Raw genomic sequence first — 17,608 nt, 5'->3', positions numbered from 1 at the left:
TCTTTGGTGAAATATCTGGGTAATTGAATTAAAATATTCAGTTCTAATCTTGTTGATGAAAAAATACAGATTTCAAGGAGACCATTTATCCTAATCATCATATCCCTTCAGCATTCTCAGCTAGGAAGAAACACTTGAACTTCCCAAAGCTGGAAGTTCTTGGGAAAAACTCCCCTCTCTTGACCTCTCAGCCTGTGGACGTCTCTGTCCCCCTGTCCTTCTCTGTCCCCCTGTCCTTCTCTACCCTGAGCCATGAGAACCCCACTTCTTTGTCTGAGGCTCACTTTGCACTGGAGAGAAGCTGCCTCTTCCAGCCATATCTCTGGGAATTGTGTTGTCTTCCAGGAATTCCCCTGCAGGAAACCATGCAGAGCCTGTGATAGACCCCAAGTGTCTCCTTCAGTGACAGAGTGACCCCAAGCTGCAGCTCGCTGTCCTCTGAGACCTATTTATTACAATTAAAAAACAATTAAAGCAGAGCAGATTAAACAATAGATCAATAACTTTTAAACTCCAGATATGACTTAGTAAAGAAACAGTGTTTGTTTCCTGGACATGCTTTCTTGATGCTGGCTAAGGACCTATCCTTCCACCTTCCCAGGGCCCCAGAGAGGCCCAGAGCATCGTCTAGCATCAGATTCTTCTCATTTTTGCCATAGCTCACCCTATATCAGAGACCAAGAAAATGTTTCTCAAGGTGAGTTTATCTTACAGATACTGCTCTTTTAAAAGTAGGGTTACCAGGGATTTCCCTGGTGGTCTAGTGGTTAGGATTCTGGGCTTTCACGGCCACGGCCCAGGTTCAATCCCTGGTTGGGGAACTGAGATCCCATAAGCCATGTGGCATGGCCAAAAAAAAAAAGAAGGAAAGGAAAGAAAATTAACAAGGCACGTGTGGAATCTAAAATATGACACAAATGAAATTACGAAACAGAAACACACTCACAGACATAGAGAACAGAGTTGTGACTGCTAAGGGGGAGGGTGGGGGTGTGGTGGGATGGATTGGCAGTTTGCGATTAGCCAATGCAAACCATTATATATATGTATAACTGAATCACTTTGCTATACAGCAGAAGCTAACACAAATTGTAAATCATCTATACTTCAATAAAATAAATTTTTAAAAAAGGAGGGCTGCCAGATAAAATACAGAACCCCCAGTTAAATTTGACTTTCTGATAAATAACGGACCATCTTTTAGTATAAGTATGTTCCAATATGGGACAAAAGAGCAACACCAAAAATTAATTAATTAATGAATGCCAGTCTGGCGACCTTGCTAGCAGGGCTTATTCTGTTTTCTTGACAGTTCACCATCTAATATCTTAGGCATCATTTGCTATGCTGTCGTTCCACTCTGCTACAAAGTGCTGAGTGGCCCACATTTATTTTCAAAACCAAAATGAATTAAATCTCATTTTGCTTTGAGAAATTAATAATGCCACTTGGGACAATTAGCAACCCCTTCTGTGTTGCAAAACCAGGGACAGGTCTCAGGAATCAATGGCAATATGAAAACTGGATTTCATGGAATTGGGTTGCCAAGCTTGGCAGAACAGCTTCTCTGGATTTAATGACCAAGCATGAATCTGTAACTGTAGTATTCAACCCTAAGGTACTTTAGTGCTATGTTTTTGCACAAGACATAAACAAGTGCCTTGAAAGACATAATTATATAGAGCTACACTGTTGGTTGCATACCAAGTGAAGAGAACAGGGTTGATAACACTGAGAAACTTTACTTGGAAATTTATTTATGGCTACGACATTGTGACCATATAAGTACATAAGAGGGAAACGTTTTTGATCATGGGTAGTTTGAGGTCACTGTTTTTGCAAGGAGACATATTTAAATTAGATTTAACAATAATTTCCATCAGGCTATTTACAGTTGAGAAAATTAATTAAAATGTCATCTGTTTAATTATTGTTTGTTATCCTTAATTAAAATGTTAACTGAGTACATTTGTATGTGCAGCATATTTAATATGTTGACTTTTTGACGAAGGCAATGACAATGTTATCTACCTTCTACAATCAGATGTTTAGTTGTTCACTTAAATATTTTGGAAGAGAAGAGATGAATATATTTAAGCAACATGGCAGCATAGATTGAAAGATCATTTTTCTGCCAGGGCTATAGATAGCAGATCTGTAGGAAATCAGCACTTGAATCAGCAGGAAGGAAATCTACCAGAAGTATGCATTTTGGTCTTGTATTTGCATGTGAGAAAAAGGGACAAAAATTAATCAGCTGTAAAATGTCCATTCAGAATGACATTTGTAAGGAAAGAAATTGATTATGAGGAGATGCACTTTAAATGTGTTTTTGCCTCACTAAGAGAACAGGCTAAGGGATAGTGAGGACCTTTATATTCTTTTATATTGATGTACCCTTGACCTTTTCATTTGACCAACATTTGAGACAGTTGTTAAAAACAACATATAGACCTTTGCTGCAAAATTGGTTTGAATCTTCTTTTGACAATGGTTATGATTTCTCTTTTCATACAAACTTATGGTACTGACCTTTGTTCAGTAAATAAACATGCTGGTTGTGTTTTGCAAAGCGAAGAGATCTCGTATATCAGCATTAAAACAAAATGGTTCCTTTTCAAATAAGTTATGAAGTGTAATGCTTTCCAAAAACAGCATAAATTAGGCAATAGCATCTACTGTGCACCTTTCAGCAACTCAAGCACCTGGGGAATGAAGGGACAGATGATGGAACAGACATAATTCTCTGTCTTGACAGAGTTTCAAGTTTAATGATTGATTTCTTTTCCCCACCACCCAGAACTGACTCTTTTTTTTTTCACAATTATAATCAAAGACTTTAATATTCCACTCTCAGTAATTGATAGTAGTAGGCAGAAAATCAACAAGGATACAGAACTGAACTCCACCACCAACCAGCTGGATCTAATTGACGTTTATACAATACTTCACTCAAAAACAATATACACGTCACTCAAAAACAAAATACACATTCTTTCTTTTTGTTTTTATTCCTGTTGGGATTTTTTTTAACATCTTTATTGGAGTACAATTGCTTTACAGTGGTGTGTTAGTTTCTGCTTTATAACAAAGTGAATCAGTTAGTTTTTTCTTGATAGACTCCAAGACGTTAATGCTTAGTAGAATGAGATGAGCTAGTGCTTCTTAGGAAGTAATAATCGTAAGGATAACAAATACATAGCGTTTATTCAGTGTCCACACTGTTCTAAGTGCATTGCTCATGGTATCTCATTTAACCCTCAAAATAACCTCCTAGGTAAATACTATTATTATTTTCATTTTACAGATGAGGGAACTGAGGCACGGTTTTCCCAAGGCTATACAGCTGTATATAAGCTTCATATAAATTGTGGGGCTGGTAGTTGAGACCACACATTCTGGACCCAGAGTCTGTCCTCTTATCCTCCCACTATCCTTATGGCGATTAAAAGGGGTTAGTGCGAGAAATGTCACAATATTTTGAGCAACCACATATTTAAACCTACTGCACTGAAGGAAGGAAAAAGTACTTGTGCTGACACTTCAGTTCTAAACCTAATGGTTTGTTTATTTATAGACTTTATTAATGATTATGAAAATAGTAAAGAATGATTAAGAGCAAGTCAGGGGAAGCAGAGGCTTGTAGAGTAAGTTTTCTGAGCAGAGTTTACATTTTTTTCATACATAATAAACCTTCTGCCCTTAATGGATATACAGTCAGTCATTTTGTGGAGCTATATGGCATTTGTTAAAATTTGAGCTCTGCCACTTACTAGCTGAATGATCCTGGACAAATTACTTAACTTCTAGAAGCTTTAACATCTTCTCTTACAGAAGGCAGATAATAATTCTGCCCTCACTGGATCATTGTGAAGATGAAAGACGAGGCACATAGCACAACGTTGGGCTCATCCTGGAGAACCACTAAGTGTGGGCTATGGCGGCTTCAGATTAAATAAGCAAATCATTATGTTGAGAAATATCAGATTGGACCCTAGTTAATACCTATTAGGATGTTTCTGAAGACATTTAGGGAGAATGTATGTAGATATGCTGTTTAACGGGTTAAAGAGAATCTGCTATCACAATTTCGATGCTATGCCTGTTACTAGAAGTTAATATTTAATAAAAATATAAACAGAACTTCTCCACCTGTTACACTTCTAGGGGATATCCACTGAGAACTGGTTCATTTAGCTGTTTTCATTCCCTTTCAAGAGGCTTATCTTATCAGAACTGTGGGAAAGAAACAAAATTAAAGGGGAAGATGCAAAACAGAGCAAACAGAGAATGGCTTCAAGAAGACAGGCTTGACCTTGAAGGCGGGTTTGCAAGCGGGGAGGGGGGATGATTTGGGCTATTCCTTCCACTTCATTCCTGTCTGGGGCTTCCCAGAGTGGCTGGGCAATTACTGGGTGGGTCTGTCTTGATGGAGTGGTAGGGAGGATGCTTGGGTACCTCTGTATTATAAATAGTGTCTTTCAAACTTAAAAAAAGTCTATGACTTACACTAAGAAATCCATTTTACATTTCTATTTAAAATGGTATGTATAAGCATCACAAGAATTTTTATCTGTTTTAGTCATTGGTGTATCTGTCTAGAAAAGCACTTGGTGCATTGTAGGTGCTCAGTAAATAGCTGTTGAACTTCTGTCTCTATCTATCTATCTGTCTATCTGTCTGTCTATCTACCTATCTATCATCTATGAAAAAAGTTTCATGAAACATTTTTACCGTTACTATTTGCTTGTAAGGCATTCTGAAATTTTCTATTCCATTCCTAAAAAGGAAAAAATTGCAGTCAAGACCTATTAGTTAATTTCAGTGCATTCACTGGGGAGAGAGCCTTAATAGGTCATTCTTTCCAGTGCTTTGGGTTATGATCTGCAATTTGAAAAACACTGCTTGTCACTGGGAGCAATTGGCTTTATGTGTAAATAGGCTTGTGTCACTGAGACTTATCTTTCTTGCTGTCATAGCGCCTTCATTTAGCTTGTGTGTTTCCCTAGTCCATGCACTAGCTTGCCGCGGGCTGGTAGAATAAGCCGAGTAGTATTGAGGATTCTGGCCCAGCTACTGGGAAGTTCTGAAAGTATTTGCTGCACTCTAATGGGTCTTGTTTTTGTAAAGCTCATAAAAACATAATTTTTAACTGTGGGTAGTGCTATTGCCTAGCCAGGGTCAACGCCTGACTTGAATGGTTTGGACGCCTCTCTCCATAAAGGCAGAAGATTGGAAGGAGTGACCCATTAAGTTTCCCTTCATAATGAGCAGACTTTTAGTCCCTGAAGATATTTAAGTGAAAATTAATTAGTGGGAGGATTTCGACACTTTTAAAGTCTTTTTATTTCTCATTTCTTTCTGAGTTATTTGTGCTTACGTTTTATACTTCCTGTAGTTATGAAGAAGGTGGGAGATGAGGTAAAGAAATTGAGGCAATCAAGCACTTTGATTGGAGTGAGAATTGCAAAGGGCTTTCCTTTCCTGAGAAAATATGTGGGAGTAAAAAGGATTATGGGGCTTCCCTGGTGGCGCAGTGGTTGAGAGTCCGCCTGCCGATGCAGGGGACACGGGTTCGTGCCCCGGCCCGGGAAGCTCCCACATGCCGCAGAGCGGCTGGGCCCGTGAGCCATGGCCGCTGAGCCTGCGCGGCGGGAGCCTGTGCTCCGCAACGGGAGAGGCCACAACAGTGAGAGGCCCGCGTACCCCACCCCCACAAAAAAAAAAAAAGAGGATTATGTACCCAAATGTAACGTTCATTGTGAGGGAGCACTGGAGATCCTGTTTCTGTTCGTTATCTAAGCTCCACCCCTTTCTGGATGATGTAACTGGAAAAGCAATATTCTGGCTTAAGGTTTAAGTAAAATTGAGTGAACTACCTAGAAGAGCTAATCAAATATTAATTCCAGTATCCAGTCTTGGTCTGAGTGCCATAGCCTAGCTAGGGTAACAACCATCTCATGAGCAAAGACTTGGATATGGACACCCCCCGCAATTGTGTGTGTGGGATGGGCACTGGGGAGGGGGCAAAAAGGTTACAGAACGAGACTGACAGACTGAGGATTGTGTCCAGAGAGCTGATGAAGTCGTGGATGGTAGCAGCCTAGTACAGTCATTGGCATCTTGTAGGTGTAACAAGGTCAAATGAGCATGTGTTGATTGTCGTAGAAGCTCAGTGATGGCCAACATCAAAGCAGGTGATATTTGAAATTCCAAGGAGCAGACAAAATAATATTGGGCCAACGATTCCATGAGCATACAGATAGTCACAAATTCTGAGGCAGGACTGCAAGAATAATTTAGGGTCCTGGTTCTAGAGGATCGTGGCATCATGAGACCAATTATAAAAGTATAAGACACAACTTGAATTATCAACATTGAATGGTGAGTGGGGACTTTGTTCCCAGTTCAAGGCACATACCTGGTTTTCAAAACTGGATCGCCAGGATGTGGTTTAATGACAGATAGTGGGAGTAACAGGAAATTGATTATGAGAACATTAGGCTAGTATCCCTCCTTGCCAAATCAAGATCAGTCCTTGAACATGTCTACACTACCAAACGTAAGGTAGAGAGCTAGTGGGAAGCAGCCGCATAGCACAGGGAGATCAGCTCGGTGCTGTGTGACCGCCTAGAGGGGTGGGATAGGGAGGGTGGGAGGGAGGGAGACGCAAGAGGGAAGAGATACGGGAACATATGTGTATGTATAACTGATTCACTTTGTTATAAAGCAGAAACTAACGTACCATTGTAAAGCAATTATACTCCAATAAAGATGTAAAACAAAACAAAACAAAACAAAAAAACCCATCCTTGGTGCACTGTATATACTCAATAAATATATTATTATATAACTCAGAAAAAAAAAAAGATCAGTTCTTGAGAGACAAAGTTGGAGGTGTGTCTAAAGCTGGGTGGAATTCAGGGGTCTCAGGTTGTCAGAAAAGGAAGGTGGAGAGATGGAAACCAGGCAGGGTCTGGCACTTGAGCCAAGGGAATTCTAATACAGTAACAATGCCAGAATAAGAAAGGCAGGCCACCTGGATGTCTGAATAATCATCAGAGAATCACAGAGACTGACAGTCACAGGGTATATGAAATATCTTTTAAAACAGTTGCATTGTAGTACAGAAGTATTACTTTTGCCTTTTAGAGACAAATGGGACAAATTGAGCAAATAGAGCAGTGATTCTTAGCTAGGGGTGATCTGCTCTCCCAGAGATATTTTTTGGTTGTTACAACTTGGGGAAAGGGTTTGCTATTGGCATCTAGTGAGTAGAGGCCAGGGATGCTGCTAAACCTACCATGCACAGGACAGCCCTTCACAGCAAAGAATTATCTGGTCCAAAATGTCCTTAGTGCAGACTGAGAAAACTGGAAATAGAGTAAGATTACTACTGTACTGTCTTGATTGAATATTGAATTTGTATGAGCAATGAAATGTATTTCGGTGTGTACATAAATTAGTTCTCCCTTTGTTGTTGGCAAACTGTGACTCTACCAGAGAGGAAGTATGTATAAAGGAAGTATACTAGGAGTATTTTGCCCTCAAGATTCAAGCAGAGTGGGGGCAGCCTAGAGAGCATCTGGACGTTTCTCTGTGGACCTGGGAGGGAACCTGCTCTAACAGCGTGAGTGGCCAGCTGTCCCAGTTGTGGGCTGGCGTCTATGGGATCTTGTGTAGTGTGTTTATAAAGGTCACTTGACTTTGCCAGCCACTTTAAGGTCTGCCCTCTTTCTTACTTCCGATGGAAGGAGCCTAAAGTTAAGGACTTGTGTCTTTTTTTCCACGAACTTCTGCCCAGTGCCTCAGTCTTGATCTACTCTGACACAGGCTTTCCATGAGCTACAGAGATTCAGTGTGTAGATGAGGCAAGATAATAGTGTTGAAGCACTTGCAGTGGGGAGTGCTGAGGAGGGGTTGATAATTATCTCAAGACGGTCTGGTACATTTAAAACAAGCAACGGATTCCAAAGCTGAAACTTAAATTCATTGTTCTGCAGTGAGTAAATATTGCTTGAAGAATATATGCCAGGATTATTTCTCAACCAGTAAGTCTATTTAGACTTGATTATCAGGCAGTTTGCTCATACTATGTCCTTTCTGATATTCAAGATGGTACCATGTTGATGTGACTATTGTGAGTTACAGTGAATGGTAGAGTTTGCCTCAAGGCCTGATGTACTCAGGTTACACTTTGTAATCTTTCTCGTGGGGAAGGAGGAAAATGAGCCCCTCAATAGGTCTGTGAGACAGACTAGGCATCCAAACTGCAGTGTCCAGTCCATGGGAGAGGTTTCTAGATAACGCACCATCAAGTTATTTTCCCATTGTCCACCAAATCTGGGCTGATGGGCTGGAAGTCAGCACAGCAAAGCTGTTAAGAGTTTATGGAGCTTGAAGTCAGAGAAACCTAGATTGTGGGGTCCCAGCTCTGCCATTTAAGATCTCTAAGACCTTGGGCAGGTTGCTTAACATCTCTGTGCCTCAATTTCCTTATCTGTGAAATGGGAAAAGTTGTTGTGAGGATTAAATAATACACGTGGCTCATTTGACAAAGTGCCTATGTCAGTAAGGACAAAATAAATGTTGTTTTTGTTATCAACATATATGTTGATATATGTAACAACATATATGTTGTTAACAACATATATGTTACTGCTACTTGCACTGAACCGTCCATATTCTCCATTCCGATTTTCTCATTGTTAGAGAGAGTGAGCTGAGAGTTGGGTTTCAGGTAGGTAGGGCTTTTGGACCCTCTGCAATGCTTTCCCCACTAAAGACAGATGTTTTGCCTTTTTTCCTTTGGGTTTGTCCTTCAAATTGCCTTGGTTGCATGTGGATGTGTGTGATACAAATAAAATTTAAGAATCTGTAGTGAGGTAGTTCAAATTCCAAGAGACAAAGACTTTATTCACCCAAACATTAGTTATTATGAAATGGAAATGTTGTGACTTCTATCAGAATTGTACTTAAACATTAAGTCACTCAAATCCTGGCCCTGGGAACAGTCAGATGATTGGGGATCTTCAGTATGTTTATAAGAACAAAAAGTCATGAAAAGTATCTGCCAGTCTGGGCCCCATCCCGAAAGGCTGGAGCAGAGGTTTCCAACCTTGGGCGCATGTCAGGACCACCTGGAGGGCTTGTGAAAACACAGGTTTCAGGCTCCCTGCAGGGAACATAAAGGTTCCGCAGGTTGCTTACTTATTTGATGCTCTACTAGATCCAGTGAGTGGGAAAAGCAGTGGACCCTCTGCCCCCACTGCTTCTGCATTGGCCTGTTCAACCAACCACAGTTCAATTCATTTGGTTGAATCTGCAGATGCAGAACCCAGGAATATGGAGGGCTGACTGTACTGTGCCATTTATATAAGGGACTTGAGCACCCACGGATTTTGGTATCCACAGCGGTCCTGGAACAAATTCCCCACGGATACTGAGGGATGACTGGGTATATGGGACTCATTGTATTAAAAACAAACAAACAAATAAAAAACAAAGAGAAAAATGTATCAAAAGGAGAATGGATGTGAGGTTGGGGGGGTGGGGTGGAATTAGATTACATGGTTTATTTGTTTGGAAAAGGTAAATCGAAGAAGAGCTTTGCAGTTGTGGACTGAGGGTATCACAAAGGTTCAAATTAAGGGTGGTGGTACCTCTTCTGTGCTACTTGTTTCTGGCACTCTTTGTGGAGAGGAGACTGGAGGTGCTGCTTAGACTTCTGACTGAGATTGGCCACCAGTTGGAGCAAGAAAAAGAGGAAATATGAAAATAATCTGAGTTGTACCAAATAGGTTGCTGTAATCTTGTCAAGTTGTTAAAAATTAGGATCTCCTTTTTGAAAAAGAAATGAGCTTGAGCAATTAGTGCAAACTCTAATCTGTAACTTGCCTATGGGCTTACAATCTGGCAAAAATATTTTCATTTCTTTCCTTTTTAGCAAAGAACTGTAAACAGGGAATCTTTCCACTAGGCAGAAATCAGCTATTTAAGTTTTTACCCAGAAAGGTTGTTTCATTTTGAATCACAAAAAGAAACTCACCTGTGTTCAAGACCTACAATTCTATTAGTATTTTTTTTTGAATATAAAACTATTTATTGACCACTGTTCACCACTATTTACCATAAAGTAAACAATATACAGTTGAATAACATTCTGATTACTACAAAGTTATGGTTTTTCCTGGCTTCTGCTGAACCAGTAACCCAAAATACGGAGAAGATTGAGCCTACGTGTAAGGAATGGGTTGCGGTAAAGTTTGAAAAAACATGCAGGTCAAGTTTAGATTAGAAAAGTTTGTTCACTCATTTATTCCTGCAGATCCGAAATTGCCAACGTCTCTAACCATCTGATTAGGTTTCCATTAACAAGTCTGAGACATTCCATGTATCACAGTCTTTCAGTAAATACAGCACAGGGATTTCAACTTCTTATAAAGGAATGGTTTGCCAAAAGGAAGCTTTAAATGTCCATTTAACTAAGTCTTGCTTGGCTAATTAAAACATACCAGAATTTTTCTCGTTTTTTCATTTGGGTGTCATTTGTTGACAGTGATAACATTTTCCTTTCAGGGGTTTTGCATATAAAACTGCATTTATATGACGGTAGATATGGATGCAAATTCTGATAGGGCTGCTTTAAAAAATTATCCAATTTAGGGCTTCCCTGGTGGCGCAGTGGTTGAGAGTCCGCCTGCCGATGCAGGTGACACGGGTTCGTGCCCCGGTCCGGGAAGATCCCACATGCCGTGGAGCGGCTGGGCCTGTGAGCCATGGCCGCTGAGCCTGCGCGTCCGGAGCCTGTGCTCCACAACGGGAGAGGCCACAACAGTGAGAGGCCCATGTACCGGAAAAAAAAAAAAAAATCCAATTTAAATTACTTACATTAATTTGCCTAATTAATTACAAAATTATTTAATTTGAAAGGTTAAGACTTAAATTTTCAATTTAAGTTGAACGTGATTTCTTATATTGCTTAAAATGATAGAATCCCAGAAACATGGGCTTATCCATGGCCGTGAAAGGCTGTTTTTGTTTTGGTAAATGTATTTAGACAATAACCAAAAATCCCCCAAACCATTTACATATGTATCTTATGTATACACATACAAAAAACCCAGAAAGGTCCTTAGACATATATGAGTTAAATGCAAATTCTGAATTCTGATTGAGTAATGACTATGGAGATTTTCCCCAACATTTAGAAAAGCTGTTCTCTAATGCAGAGGAAATAATATACCGTGGTATCAAATGTTCTTTTCTGCTAAAGGAAGCAACTACAGAAAGCTTTTATTTGTTCAAAGTAACCAGTGGTACAGATGCAAAAAAACACAAAGCCCCCCCCAAAACCCCAAAACCCAACAACTTCCCCAATACTACTTCAAAACAAACATGTCAAATTTGATTTTCATTAGAATGTAGTTACTTCTTCACACTAAAAAAACCAAGACCCAGATTTTATATGTGTGTGTATATATATATATATATATATATATATAAATGTATATAAAAAGCAATGCAGACAATTATTGAGCTTCATCTTCTGGACAAGAATGCCAAGTTAGTCTCTTTTCGTAAAAAGCAATTACAATTTGAGGACACTTCATATTTGCCTCCTTTGCCATCACCAAGTCCGCCTCATCTGAATCTTTCCATTTCCTGAGAAACATGAATTCTCCACTGCTGTCTGTGGCACCGGTTATCGCTCTGGGTCGAGACCTCTGGCTAAACCTCTCGGTTTATCAGCAGCTCTCTTTTCTTCTTTGATTTGCTATCATCAGATTCACTGTCAGGTAAAGATTTTCTTTTTGTTCCATCTTTTTCTTTACCAGCGTTTTGAGAATTAAGAAATGCTTCAGTCAACTCTGGACAGTCTCAATTTTCTTTGGGTTCCCAAGTATTGTCTGCATCTGTAAATCCCTTCCACTTCAGGAAACACTCCACCTTCCCATTCACTACACGTCGGTCCAGTACTTTTTCTATCACAATTTCTTCAGGTTCTGCCTCTTCGACTTTTTTACTCTTTGCATTCTGTTTCTTTCCCGTTTTTTGCAATGTAGTTTTATTGGAGGCCATTTTTTATTGCAGACTTGAAGAGCTGTTATTCACTGCCTCTGAGCTGCTCTGGGTCCCAGGTCTGTGGTGTCCCAGGCCCTGCGCGCCTCCAGCCACATCAAGGTGGACGGGGCTGGGCTAGTATTTTTTTTTTTAATAACAAAGCAAATTAAATTTTTGGAATGGTACCCAGATGAACCTCACGATGGTGAAACAATGGGGGAACTTCAAGTTTCACATTTTAAATAGAAAATCAGCAGCTGATTGTTACAGCTAAATAAGGGTCTACCTATGTAAATTTAACAAAAACAGAGGGAGAAAGTTTAATAGGTTAAGAATGAGCACTTCATTTTTCATTTGACTTACTTGATAAAATATGTTAACATATATGAGGAGCCAGCTGCTCTCGCCAAACATAAGTAGCAGTTGACTGGTTTACACAATATGCCAGGTGTGTGTCAAATCCTGCAGTTACAGAATTGAATACGACACAGCTTCTGCCTGTAATGGTCCATAATGCAGAAAGGAGGAGAGAACATGAGCAGATAATGCCTGTTTAATGTGGGAAGTAGGACGTAGGGACAGCTATAGAGTGTCCACGTGGTATTATGCATGTACAGCTACATATCATGCAGTGCCTGATCATGGGATTGTGCTGGAGACGTGGCATGTGTGGTGTGTGTGTAAACTTCAACTCCCACAGCAGTGCTATTTTTATCCCCACTTTTCACATGAGGGAAACGAGGTTTCGCAAGATTAAGTTGTTTAACATCAGGCAGCTAGTTTTTTTTTTCAGAACTGAGATTTGAACTTGGATGTCTGAATGACCTTGAAACCTCTTTGCATTGGAATGCTGTGACTTTTACCCTCTGATCTAATTCTTGTATACTGTCTGTCAAACTGGTATGCAGTTGTTCATTTTTCCAGGTACATCTGGAAACCTCCTTAGATTGCGAATATTTTAGAAATGGCTTATATGTGATGGAGAATTTTCTCAGGAGTGAAATATTAAAAAGGAGAACTAGAACTCATAGCCCTCTCAACTGGAGCTTTACTGCGTAGTACACATTTATCTGGAGGAAGAAATGTGAATGTCCATTACATTCTCAATTGCAGACGCATCCTCCACATTAAATGAATGATAAATTTGCTCTTTGTAGAAACGTCCATGCTTGTGTATGTACATGTTTATAGAGATGGTGAGTTGAGTCTTAGGAGTACTAAGCAGAGGCTGACACATTTTTCCACAGTCCTGGGTAAGTTTTGTAGCTGATCTCAGCTCCTAGGATTTGAAAGACTTGAATCAAAAATATATCCCTTTAGTGGAAAGAGAGAAGGCTCTGGTCTGCCACAACCTGCAAAGTTTGTTTTAAATATCTTCACATTTTATGTTATAAACGTTCTGCTGGGCTGTGCTTTGTAACACACAGTTGAATGCTGCTCTTACGGATGTTAGCTTCCTTCCTGTAGGTAGAATGAATATGACATAATCCATTCTGCCATAACACAAACTATTTGAAGTGATGCTTCTGGCTGTTAAGGGTAAATCATATCTGTGGAACGAAGTAAGAGTTGGGCTGTTTGCAGTATATTGGATTTGCCCATTTCACAGCTGCATTCATTAAATACAAATTTGATGAAAGCTGTTCATATTAAATTTGATAACCCCAATTCTAGCAAGTTATACAAATGATAAAGCTCCTTTGAAAATTCTATGACATTTGTGTTATTTTTGTCTTTTAATAACTAAGTCATTTTAAAAGTAGGTCCCCTGACTTAACCATATATTGGTGGAAGCACTTCATAATTTATGACTCTTACTGAATTAATTTAGAATTCAGTGCTCTTATCTGATTCTGTCTTTATACTTTGACATTGAAGAAGCTAAGGTTAGTGAATAATCTTAGTTTTTCAATGGAATTCACCGAACTTTTGAGGAATTCCTATGATGTGCACAGCACTGTGCAAGATGTAGTTAGTTTGAATAGGAGAAAGAACTAATCCTCACTCTCTAGAAGTTACTGTCTACCGAGATAATAACAGGCAAGGGTTCTGTGTTGGATATTTCCCCTGTTATTTGTCAGAGAGGGGCAACCTCCTTGGAGCTAGCCAGGTGGGAAAAATGGCCTATCTTATCATATTTAAATTCTCCTTGGGAATAAGAACAACAATTCTAGATGAATGTAAAAGAGTCTCTTTGCCTAATACTTCCTAACAGTCTTATACTTGGTTCATTTTTTGAAAAATAAATTACCTATTCATTCTTTATCTCCCAAATCTGACTTTCAAAGTGGATAATTCTCATCTATTCCCTCAGTCCAGTCCCATCCAAAGCTGCAGAACAAAGTCACTTCTGGAAGGAAGAGTGGGGAAAGCTCAGTTGGAATTAGTAAAAAGCCTTCATTATGAATATTTTTAAAAAATATTTATTTGGTTGCGCCGGGTCTTATGGCAGGCAGGCTCCTAGTTGCGGCTTGCTGGCTCCTTAGTTGTGGCAGGTGAACTCTTAGTTGTGACATGTAGGATCTTGTTCCCTGACCAGGGATCAAACATGGGCCCCCTGCATTGGGAGTGTGGAGTCTTAACCACTGTGCCACCAGGGAAGTCCCGAATATTTTTTTATTGTGGGCAGGAATGCTTTTTTTAAAAAAATTGGAGTATAGTTGCTTTACAATGTTGTGTTAGTTTCTGCTGTACAGTGAAGTGAATCTGCTATAAGTATACATATATCCCCTCCTTTTTGGATTTCCTTTCCATTTAGGTCACCACAGAGCACTGAGTAGAGAGTTCCCTGTGCTATACAGCAGGTTCTCATTAGTTATCTATTTTATACATAGTGGTGTATATATGTCAATCCCAATCTCCCTTCATCCCACCCCCTCCTTCCCCCCATGGTGTCCATACATTTGCTCTCTACGTATGAGTCTCTGTTTCTGCTCTGAAAATAGGTTCATCTGTACCATTTTTCTAGATTCCACATATATGCGTTAATATACGATATTTGTTTTTCTCTTTCTGACTTGCTTCACTCTGTATCACAGTCTCTAGGTCCATCCACATCTCTACAAATGACCCAGTTTCATTCCTTTTTACAGCTGAGTAATATTCCATTGTATATATGTACCACATCTTCTTTATCCATTCATCTGTCAGTGGACATTCAGGTTGCTTCCGTGTTCTGGCTACTGTAAATAGTGCTGCAATGAACATTGGGGTGCAGGTGTCTTTCTGAATTATGGTTTTCTCAGGGTATATGCCCAGTAGTGGGATTGCTCGGTCACATGGTAGTTCTACTTTTAGTTTCTAAAGGAACCTCCATACTGTTCTCCATAATGACTGTATCAATTTACATTCCCACCAACAGTGCAAGAGGGTCCCCTTTTCTCCACACCCTATCCAGCTTTTATTGTTTGTAGATTTTGTGATGATGGCCATTCTGACCGGTATGAGGTGATACCTCATTGTAGTTTTGATTTGCATTTCTCTAATAATTAGTGATGTTGAGCATCTTTTCATGAGCCTGCTGGCCATCTGTATGACTTCTTTGGAGAAATGTCTAGTTAGGTCTTCTGCCCATTTTTGGATTGAGTTGTTTGTTTTTTTGATATTGAGCTCATGAGCTATTTGTATATTTTGGAGATGAATCGCTTATCAGTTGCTTCATTTGCAAATATTTTTTCCCATTCTGAGGGTTGTCATTTTTTTTTTTTTTTTTTTTTGCGGTACACGGGCCTCTCACTGTTGTGGCCTCTCCCGTTGCGGAGCACAGGCTCCAGATGCGCAGGCTCAGTGGCCATGGCTCACGGGCATAGCCGCTCTGCGGCATGTGGGATCTTCCCAGACCGGAGCACGAACCCGTGTCCCCTGCATCGGCAGGCGGACTCTCAACCACTGCGCCACCAGGGAAGCCCGAGGGTTGTCTTTTTTGTCTTGTTTATTATTATGAATATTTTAAATTTAGTTTTGTTATTTTCAAACATCTGTAATAGCTCAAACAATGCCTAAAAGGAATTGCTTGGAATTTTTTCAGTTAGAGATTTCTGTGGACCTGCTTTGATGAACAGCTAAAAAATTGATTTATAATTAGTTTTACATAATGTTCACATTTATTTATATGGAAATGGGCATGCTTAGACTTTTCAAAATAGTTTTTCTCTTTTAAATGGGTTAAATACTGTTTTCTAAAAATGGTTCCAACATATTAATTTACTGAGTAAACTTCTCCATTAAAGAACGGATGACAAATACATAAACCCCAACACAACCAAGCATCTTCTTAATCTGAATCGGTGATTTTCTTTAATACAACAGGTAGTACCACTGATGAGTTAAATGTAAAAATCCCCTTGTCTATTAAATTTTAATCACATTATATTTCTAAACTGGTCATACATTTAGTATTAAAAAAAATTTTTTTTCCTGAAGTTTGTAAGAAATGTTAGCCTGTTACAAGGTCTTTGTGAAAGTTCAGACCTATGCGTAACAGACCCAGAGGAAAGCTAGCTGAAATTTGGATAGACTCTTCAATTAGCTGAAATATTTTATATATCTAGAAGATTTATATCTTGCCTGCATTTTTTTAACCTATTGTATGATTCCATTTATGTAAAATACAAACACAGGCTCAAGAAATCTCTGTTGTGAGGCTTTGCACATGATGCTTCGCCTCCCTGGGAAACTGTCCCCCCCCAGCCTGCTGCCCTGCTCTTCCCTGTCTACTCATCCTGCCATTCTTTTGCCTGCATTTTATAGTTAAGAGCTTAAAGTTGTTTCTTTTTTTTCCCCATAGGTAATAAAATGCTTATCAGTTAACAGACCAGGAAATGTCATGAGCGTTGCTCTGACAGTTATAAAGTTTCAAAAAGCTGAATAATATTGCATTTTATTTTTTATTTTTTCTTCTTAAAATTGTTTTGACTTTTTTTATAATGCGAATTCTATTACAGCTCCATTTACCTTTGATAACAAATGTTTTACTTTATTCTTGAAATAATCCCACTTGGTTCTCACACTTCCTTCATTGAATCACAGCAGGTTTTTTTTTTTTTTTTTTTTTTTTTTTTCTCCTGTACGCGGGCCTCTCGCTGTGGTGGCCTCTCCCGTTGCTGAGCACAGGCTCCGGACGCGCAGGCTCAGCAGCCATGACTCACGGGCCCAGCCGCTCCGCGGTATGTGGGATCTTCCCGGACCGGGGCACGAACCCGTGACCCCTGCATCGGCAGGCGGACTCTCAACCACTGTGCCACCAGGGGAGCCCCACAGCAGGTTTTAAGGCTAAATCAGGCCCATTGGAATTTATGTAGTGGTAGTTTGTCAAGTTGAGGTGATATTTCATGGAGGTGAGATCTGTAGCAAGATGTGATTGTTTTAAATTGGTCTTTGAAGTGTTGAACAACTTTATCTATTGCAAAATTGTAGATATTTTCTCACTCATTTTTTTCTCAAGAAAGGAAACTTTCTGTGAGTAAATGTACTTAGCAGTGAGTTCTTGATTTTCCCAAAGCCTTCTAGATAGTCATCTTTTCCCTGCCTGCATGTCTCTTCATAT

The 17,608-nt window shown here is 39.6% G+C and overlaps 1 protein-coding gene and 1 pseudogene across 3 annotated transcripts in view; one reads left to right on the top strand and one right to left on the bottom strand.

Moving 5' to 3' along the window:
* Window positions 1–17,608, top strand: part of GRM8 (glutamate metabotropic receptor 8) — a 760,483-nt gene that overhangs the window by 88,122 nt on the left and 654,753 nt on the right. The window lies entirely within an intron of this gene.
* LOC307191629 (chromobox protein homolog 3-like) lies at window positions 11,532–12,644 on the bottom strand (annotated as a pseudogene). Its single transcript has one exon. The product of its transcript is annotated as a chromobox protein homolog 3-like (transcript).

The sequence above is a fragment of the Stenella coeruleoalba genome (assembly GCF_951394435.1).
Source record: "Stenella coeruleoalba genome assembly, chromosome: 9".
Taxonomy (NCBI): domain Eukaryota; kingdom Metazoa; phylum Chordata; class Mammalia; order Artiodactyla; family Delphinidae; genus Stenella; species Stenella coeruleoalba.
Note: the sequence above shows the minus strand (reverse complement) of the source record. Positions and strands in the feature narration are given on the sequence as shown.